General features: G+C 37.4%; 1 protein-coding gene across 1 annotated transcript in view; it reads right to left on the bottom strand.

Annotated features, from left to right (window-relative positions):
• LOC140500197 (uncharacterized) overlaps positions 1-9,680 on the bottom strand; it is a 66,382-nt gene that overhangs the window by 54,959 nt on the left and 1,743 nt on the right. The gene's annotated exons all lie outside the window — the stretch shown is intronic.

Below are 9,680 nucleotides of genomic sequence, written 5' to 3'. Positions count from 1 at the left end.
GCAGTAAGTGTGAGATTTGAAGTCAGATCGCTTTTGGTAGAAGCAATATCTATGAGGAACCCTGCCATGTGGGCTGAGCTAGTATTTTCTAAGGGTCTACCACATACAGATGAGGCAAACATTTCCATAAAAGGTGCTGAAATCATCCCCAAGATTTAAAATGGTCCTAGGAACTAAGGTTCAAACCACTAATATGACTTCCAAAGTAACCTAGTCATAAGATGTCAGGAGCATCTCCCTCAGACCTAACTGTCACATTAGCATGGCTGAGTTGGTCCCAACTGAATCAGTGCTACATCCTTACAGAACATATTTCCTATGCTCTGGTGAAATAAACCTTTTGCTAACTGCCAGATGTTCTAGGAATGGTTCTCATTTCTTTCTGATCTTTCACCTAAACTACCAGGCTAGACTGAGTCACATCACCCTCTTCAAGAGGCCTTTTCCTTCACCAAATCACACTACTCCACCCTTAGCAACTAGTGCCTTTCTTCTGAGTTTATTTCCCATTTTCAATGAGTAGATAGAGACATGTTGTATTATACACTTGCCTTCCCCATTAGAATGAGAACTCATTGAAGGTAGGGTCTGTTTTTGCTTTCTTTGTATCTCCAGTGTTTTTCATAGTACTTAGCACATAGTCAATGCTCAATTACTTGTTGACATGACCTAGTCTACAACATCCCCTGGATGCTAATTCAGTCTTCTTTTAACAGTACTATGTTAGTACATTAATAGAAGATGCAGGAAACCCAACAGAGATAATAGTAACAATAGTAGCTAGCCTCAATATTAGGTCTTGCAAAGCATTTCACAAATGTTTTCTTAGTTGATACTCAAAATAGCCCTTGGGGAAAGGTGGAACCAAGATGCTGGAGTAAATGCAGGGACTCACCTGAACTCTCCCTCAAATCTCTCCAAATACCTTTTAATAATGTCTCTAAACAAATTCTAGAACAGCAGAATGCACAAAAAGATGGATTGAAACAATTTTCCAGCTTAAGACAACTTAGAAGATCAGTGGAAAATGTTACTGCACCAGAGTGAGACAGCAGTTCAGTTCAGTGCAGGTCATGCCAATACAAACCACACCCTTACAAACAAGGAACAGGCCTCAGGATGACTGAATCACTGGCGGCAATAGAAGTTTCCAGATGTCTAAGCCAACAGACCCCAAAGACAACTGAGAAGGTCAGCCGGAAAGGAACATCAGACTGGGTGAGAGTGGAGCACAGTACAAAGCAGGTCAAGCCAGCAATCAGGAACAGGTCTAAGGAGTCACTGAATCAGCAGCAACAGTGGCTACTTCCAGAGCTCTCAACCCACAGACAACACAGGGAGTCAAATATCTGATCAGCAGATTTACAGGGGTCTCTTTGCTGGAACTAGGGGCAAGATTCTCGCTTTTCTCATACTCAGATCTGGGTCACAGTCAAGGGTGGCAGTCCCAGGGAAAGAAGGATCACTAGCACACCAGAATTTGTGGCCACAGTGGAACAGGGACTCTTCTCACAGTTTCAGGGCAGAAAAGAGTGTTTTTCATTGCTTCCAAATCAGTACACACTTCAAGAGAGTAGCAAACACTTCTCCTTAGATCATATCACCTTGAAAGAACTGAAAACTTACAAGTCCCTATAAGTATCTAAAAACAGATACACAAAATACCTGAAACTTGGGACAGTGTGCCCACCACCCTGGCAGAGCTCTACATTAACAAAGAGATAAAATCAAGTAATAAGCTAGAAAAATGAGCAAACAACAACAACAAAAAAAATTCTGACCATGGGAAGTTGTCATGGTGACAATGAATATCAAAACACCCAGAAGAAGGTAACAAAGTAAAAGCTCCTATATTTAAAACCTCCAGTGAAAATATGACATGGTTTCAGGACGTGGAAGAGCTTTAAAGGGATTTTTTAAATTTAGAGAGGTAAAGGGAAAATTGGGAACATAAATGAGAGTGATGCAAGAAAATCATGAAAAAAGAGTAAATGGCTTAGCAGAGGAGACACAAAAAGTACTGAAGAAAATACCACCTTAAAAAACAGATTAGGCTAAATGGTAAAAGAAGTCTAAAAAGCCAACAGGAGAAGAATGCCTTAATAAGTACAATTGGCCAAATGGAAAAGGAGTTGAAAAAGTCCAATGAAGAAAATAATTCCTTGAAAGTTAGAATTTAGCAAAAGAATGCTAATGAGATTATGAGAAGTCAAGAAATAATAAAACAAAACAAAAAGAATAAAAAATAAGACAATGTGAAATATATCATTGGAAAAAAAACAACTGGCCTGGAAATAGATCCAGGAGATTTAATTTTAAAATTATTCAAATACCTTTCAAGAAATTATCAAGGAGAACTGCCTTAATGTTCCATAACTAGAGTGAAACAGAAATAGGAAGAATGCTGATCACTTCCTGAAAGAGATCTCAAAATGAAAAATCCCAGAAAGTTTATAGCCAAATGCTAGAGCTCTCACATCAAGGAGAAAATATTGCAAGCATCCAGAAAGAAAGAATTCAGATATCATGGAGCCACAATCAGGATAACACAAGATTTAACAGCTTCTACACCAGAGAATGAGAGAGATTGGAACATGATATTCTGGTGGACAAATGATCAAATCACAATCAAGAATCACATACCCAGCAAAAGTGAGCATAATCCTTCTACAGGGGAAATGGACATTCAATGAAGTAGAGGACTTTCAAGCATTCTTGATGAAAAGACCAGAGCTGAATAGAAAGTTCGACTTTCAAATACAAGACTCAGGAAAAGCATGAAAAGGTAAACAGCAAAGGGAAATCATAAGAGATTTAATAAAGTTAAATATTGACATTCCTACATGGGAAGATGATACTTGTAACTTGTAAGAACTTTGTCATCGTTAGGGTAGTTATAACAAATATATATATATATATATATATATATATATATATATATATATATATATATATATATATATATATATATAAAACAAGTGGGGAGAGAGGACTGTACTGGGGAAAAGAGAAAGGGAGAGGTAGAATGGGGTAAATGATCTCACATAAAAGAGGCAAGAAAAAGCTTTTACAGTGAAGGCGAAGAGGGGGGAGATGAAGGGGAGTGAGTGAACCTTACTCTCATCAGAATTAGTTCAAACAGGGAATAACATATACACTTAATTGGGTATAGAGATCTATCTTAGCCTACAAGAAAGTAGGAAAGGAAGAGGATAAAAGAAGGGGAGCTGATAAAAGGGAGGGCAGATTGGGAGAGAGGGTAATGAGAAAGAAAACACAGAGTGAAAGGAAAGACAGAATAGAATAAGGGGGAAATAGGATGGAGAGAAACAGAGTTAACAATAGTAACTGTGAAAAAAAATTTGAATCAAGTTTCTCTGATAAAGGCCTAACTTCTCAAACATATAGGGAACTGAGTCAAACTTATAAAAATAAGATCCATTACCCAACTGATAAATAATCAGAAGATATAAACAGCTTTCAGATGAAATAATCAAAGCTGTCTATGACCATATGAGAAAATGCTCTAACTCAATATTGATTGGGAGAAATGCAAAGTAAAGCAATTCTGAGATACCACCTCATACTTAGGATTCACTGATGGAACAGAAAAGGAAAATGACCAATTTAAGAGTGGAGATGAGAAAATGAGACATTAATGCTCTATTGGTGAAGTTATGAACTGATTCAACTATTCTGTAGAGCAACTTGTAACTATGCCCAAAAGCTATAAAACCATGCATATCCTGCGACCTAGCAACAATAGCACTAAGTCCGTATCCCAAAAGAGATAAACAAAAAGGAAAATGACCTATGTGCACAAAACAAATTATAGCAGCTGTTTTCTGGTGGCAAAAAATTGGAAACTGAAGGGATGCCCATCAATTGGGGAATGGCTGAACAACTTGTGGTATGTGATTATGATGGAATACTATTGTACTATAAGAAACGATGAGCAACGTACTCTCAGAAAAACCTGGAAAAACTTAAGTGAGATGATGCAAAGTGAAATGTACTGTGTACAAAGTAACTGTAATATTGTGCAACGATCAACTGTAAGTTACTTAGATTCTCAGCAATACAATGATGCAAGAAAGTTCTGAAGGACTTATGATGAAAAATGCTATATATCTCCAAAGAAATGATGGTGGCTGAATACAGATAGAACTATATACTTTTTTGAACTTTATTTTTCTTGAGTTTTTGCCTATATTTTCTTTCACAACATGATTATTATGAAAATATTTGGCATTACTACACAAGTAAAACTTATTTTTGAATTGTTTGCCTTCTCAATGAGAGAGGGAGATAAAGAGGTAGGGGAGAGAATTTAGAACTGAAAGTTTTAAAAATGAATGTTACAAATTGTTTGTATAGTCATTCCCCAATTGATAAATGAGTAAAGGATATGAATAGGCAGTTTTCAGATGAAGAAATTAAAGTTATCTATAGTCATTAAAAAATGCTCTCAATCACTATTGATTAGACAAATGCAAATCAAAACAAGTCTGAGGTACCATATCATACCTACCAGGTTGGTCAACAAGACAAAACAGGAAAATGATAAGTGTTGGAAAAGATGTGGGAAAATCGGAGCACTAATGCATTGCTGGTGAAGTTGTGAACTGATCCAACCATTCTGGAGAACAATTGGGAACTATGCCCAAAGGGCTATAAAAATGTGTGTACTCTTTGACGCAGCAATACCACTTCTAGTTTATATCTCAAAGAGATTACAAAAATGAGAAAAGGACTCACATGTACAAAAGTATTACAGCAGCTCTTTTGGTGGTAACCAAGAATTTGGAAATCGAGGGGATGCCTATCAATTGGGCAATGGCTGAACAAGTTGTGGTATAGGAATATAATGAAATATTATTGTTCCATAAGAAATGATGAGCAGACAGACCAGAAAAACTTGCAAAAATATAGATGAACTGATGCTGAGTGAAGTGAGCAGAATTAGGAGAATATTATACACAGTAATAGCAACTTTGTATAATGACTAACTTTTGTAGACTTAGCTCTTCTCAGCAATGCAAGGATGTAAGACAACTTGAAAAGACTCCTGATGGAAAATGCTATCCACACAGAGAAAAAGAAGTATGGAGTCTGAATACAGATCGAAGCACAGTATTTTCCAGCCCCCTTTTTTTGTTTGTTTGTTTCTTCTTTCTTGTGGTTCCCTCCCGTTGGTTCTAATTCTTCTTTATAATATGAATAATGTGAAAATATGTTTATTATGAATGCTTATGTAGAGCCTATATCAGATTTTATGCCATCTTGGGGAGAGGTGAGGAGAAGAGGGGCAGAAAATTTAAACTCAAAATCTTATGAAAGTGAATGGTGAAAACTAAAAATTAATTAATCAAATAATTAGGTTTCTTAAAATTGTAAATGTAACTGGCAAAAGAATGAAATACTGAATAAAAAGTAAATAGAGAAAAACAATCTTTGGAGACAGGTGCTATTATGATCTTTATTAAGTGACTTGCCTAGGGTCACACACCTAATAAGTGTTTAATAAATTCAGAATTTGAACTTAGGTCTTCTTGTCTCCAAGTGCATTACTCTATCTCCTTTGCTCCGTAACTGCCTCAGTCATCCTTGACCTTTCCTTTTCCCTCATCCCTCATATGTAATCGATGACCATGTCTTATTGATTCTACCCCTACAACATCTCTCTGTCTCTTTCTCTGCATGCAAGAAGACTACCATTGTCCCAGCTCAGACCTTATTACCTGAACTGTTGCCATAGCTTCTTAATTTGTCTATCTTCTTCTGATTTCTCCTCTTCAATTTGTGTTCCACCAAGCAGCCAAACCAATCTTCCTAAAGCACAGGGTTGGCCAATTTACTGACCTACTCAAGTAGCTTCACTGACTCTCTTTGACCTTTACTTTTATTTCTTGAAACTGGGTCTCCCTCTCTTACCCAGACTGGAAGTTCAATGGCTAGTCACAGGTCTGAGTCCACAACTAATTGACAGGGAAGCCTTGACCAGTTCCATTTCTGACTGGGCCAGGTAGCCTGGCACCGCCTCCCCTTCAAGGGCTCACCATATTGATACCAGACTAAGGGTAATGACATCTTATCAGCTTGACACAGTGTGATTAATAAATTACTTCCAGAACTAGGCTCAATTCATCCATCAGCCTGAGTCCTTCCAGTAGCTGGGAGTGTAAGTGTATACCACCACATCCAACTCTCCCCATTGGCTTTAAAATAAAATACCAATTCCTCACATTGGCATTTAAATCTCTCCACTATATTGCTCTATTCTACTTTTCTAGACTTGTCTCACCTTATTCTCCTTCATGCATTCTTCATTCTGACTAAACTGACCTACTTGCTGATCTCTGATTTCAGTGTTTTATTTCTTACAACGATGGCCTTAACTGAACTCTTCACTATGCCTGCAATGTTCTTCATCCTCACCTCTATCTCATACAAACCTTACCTTCTTTCAAAGATCAGTTCATGTCCTATGGGGAAGCTTTTCCTGATCCCCCTCATGGTTAATGCTCTCTTCTTCCTTTGGTTATCTTAAACTGACTTTTATGTATAAAAGTTGTATTCTCCTATGACATGGAAGCTTCTTGCGGACAGAATCTGTTTTTCATTTTTGTTTTTGTGACTATATACCTGTATCTTGAACATAGAAGATATTCAAAAAATGCTTGCTTACTGAACTGAAATAAGACAAAACAGGTATGCAAATGAGTGAATCAAAATTAATTTGAGAAGGGAGATGAAAGTCTCATTTCTCAAATGCATACAGAAGTGTCAAATTTACAAAAACAAGAGGAATCCCCAACATATAAATGATCAAAGGATACCAACAGGAAACTTTTAGATGAAGTAATCAAAGTGATCTATAGTCCTAGGACAAAATTCTCTAAATCACTATTGATTAGAGAAATGCAAATTGAAACAACTCTGAGATACCATTCCCACACCTATCAGATTGGCTAATATGACAGAAAAGTAAAATTATAAAAGTTGAAGAGGATGTGGAAAAATTGAGACATTAATGTATTGGTGGAGTTGTAAACTGATTCAATCATTCTGGAAAACAATTTAGAGTTATGCCCACTAGGCTATAAAATCCATGAATGTCCTTTTACCTAGCAATACTACTACTAGGTCTGTATGCCAAAGAGATTTTTTAAAAAGAAAAAGAACACATATGTAGAAAAATATGTATAACACCTTTCTGTGGTAGCAAAGTATTGGAAATTGAGGGGATGCTCATCAACTGGAGAATGTTTGAAAAACCTGTGGTCTATAATTGTGCCAGAATACCATTGTACTATAGGAAAGGATGACCAGAATGTTCCCAGAAAAGCCAAAAATTAAATGAACTGATGCAAAGTGAAATGAGCAGAACCAGAAGAACCCTGTACACAATAACAGCAATATTGTAGAATGATCAACTGTGAATAACTTATTTATTCTCAGCAACACAATGATCCAAGACAATGATAAAGGACACATGATTAAAAATGTTATCCATCTCCAAAGGAACAACTGGTCAAGTCTGAATGTAGATTGAAGCATACTTTTTTACTTTGTTGATTTTTCTTGGTTTTTTTAAGCTGTGTTTTCTTTCACAACATGACTGATATGGAAATGTTTTTCATGACTGCAAATATAACCTATATCAAATTGCTCATCTTCTAAATGGGGGGAAGAAGGGAAGGAAGGAAAGAATTTAGAACTCAATATTTTAAAAAACAAATATCAAAAATTATTTTTACTTATAATTCTGAGGAAATAAAATATTGAATAAACATACTTTAAAAACTGATTGAGAAAGGACAGAACACTGACAGTGAGAGAGTTCCCGAAATGAATCTTCCCATGGGAGGTGGTATCTGTTCTTAGCCTTGAAGGAAGCCAAGGAAGCTGTGACCACATCATTTCACTACTCAGAACCTTTCAATGACATCATATTGCCTATAAGACAAAGCCCAAACTCCTTAGTCTAACATTCAAAGCCATCTACAGTATGATCTTGTCCTAATTCTAAATTCATTTTCTTCAGTGCTACAAACATTGACTATGTTATTATTTGCAGAACCCCAGGTGTTAGGAACTGGGAAAAATGCAAACATGAATGAGATTTGTTTCCTGGCCTCCAGGATCTCATTTGAGGGAATAAGAGAGAGACTAAAATAAGACTAAATAAAACCAAAATACAAGGTAGATATAGATGAGGGCCTTAAGAGGGCATGAAGACAGAGGAGGGGGATCAGATGAGGGAAAAGTCATGCTATGTGTTGGATGGATTGGCATGAAAGAAATCTGAGGCAGGGAAACCAGACAGGATTATATTGCAATAATCCAGGTTAATCATGTTAACCTAGACTAAGGTGAAGATCTTGGAAATACAGAGAATGTGGGAATGGAATGCTAAATAATATCCCTTTATACAAGGTCCTCATTGTTCCCCTCCATGCTGTTGCTGAGTCTCTGGTCATCATGAGACGACAAATTTCAATCCCAGAATTCTATGGTCAGCTTACAGTAGATAATTTCTTCTTCAGAATGAAATAGGTATAAGGAAGTAGTATAGAACATAGAGAGGAGAGCCCCGCTGAAAAGATGACTATGAGTTTAGAGACAGGAACAGCCAGCTTAGGCTGAAGTGGTCAGTACAGACCTGCCAGAGTAAATGAGACAAGTTGAGTCTTGAAGATTCGATGGTAGATGGGTGGAGGGATACAGCAGTTTGGAAGGCATCTTAAGTAGGTGAAGAGCTATGAGAACATCCACAAATCGGTTTGGGGGATAGTGAAGTATCCCATTGGACTGCATCTGAGAGTTTGGAGAGGAGACCTATGAGTAAGAAGGCAAGAGAGGGAAAATCTAGAGGACTTTTCAATGCTGACCTGTGGAGCTTAGTACTTATCCTATAGATGCTGCTGCAGATTTGTGAGCAGTGAGTAAAGTGAATAATCTAGACCTTGGGGGAGTTGTTTTGGTGACTTTCCTCTGTTTTTGTCTCAATTCCCATTTAATCTCTCTTTATCCCTTTCCATCCTTCAAGGATCAGATTTAATGTCCTTTCCTCTTCCCTCCCACCATCCCAAGGGACTTCTTTGAAATTCTTGGTCCATAGATTGTAGGTAGTACAGCAAGGAAGACAATAGATCTGGGCTGTGGGGTCAAAAAGGCAATATTTGGTACCAATAGCCAAACTCTCTTCCACATCACTGCTTCCTGAAGCTAACAGGAAGACTGGAAGAAGCAGTCTTCATTGATGCTATTTAATGGTTGGCCCTAATCATATGGCATGTGCAGAATGGGACAGTCCTTGGCAGAGGGATAGAAGGTGTACAGAAGAGCCTTGGGGGACTTCAGTGCCCTGAAGAAGCACATCTACAGTGGTCAAGTGTCCCTTGGCTTCTCTCCTTGTGCTCCTTCTTGCTATGCATATGTCCCTTTATCTGAGTCTTAAACAGTATGCGGGACTGCAGAACTGTCCAATATCTGAAGCACAGAGGGTCCAAAAGGACTTGATGGTGACAAGATTATAACACATGTTTAAAGAAGTCTGCATCCCTTATAGCCTTCCGAGCCCTTCCCATTACCAGATCCAAATTAGAGGTTGAAAGAACTTGAAAAGGAGAATTTATGAGATCTTACAGACCAGCAAAGGATCAATGCGTTATGTA

The sequence above is a fragment of the Notamacropus eugenii genome, chromosome 4 (genome assembly GCF_028372415.1).
Source record: "Notamacropus eugenii isolate mMacEug1 chromosome 4, mMacEug1.pri_v2, whole genome shotgun sequence".
NCBI lineage: Eukaryota > Metazoa > Chordata > Mammalia > Diprotodontia > Macropodidae > Notamacropus > Notamacropus eugenii.
The sequence above is the reverse complement of the archived record's forward strand: the minus strand, read 5'-3'. Positions and strand labels throughout refer to the sequence as shown.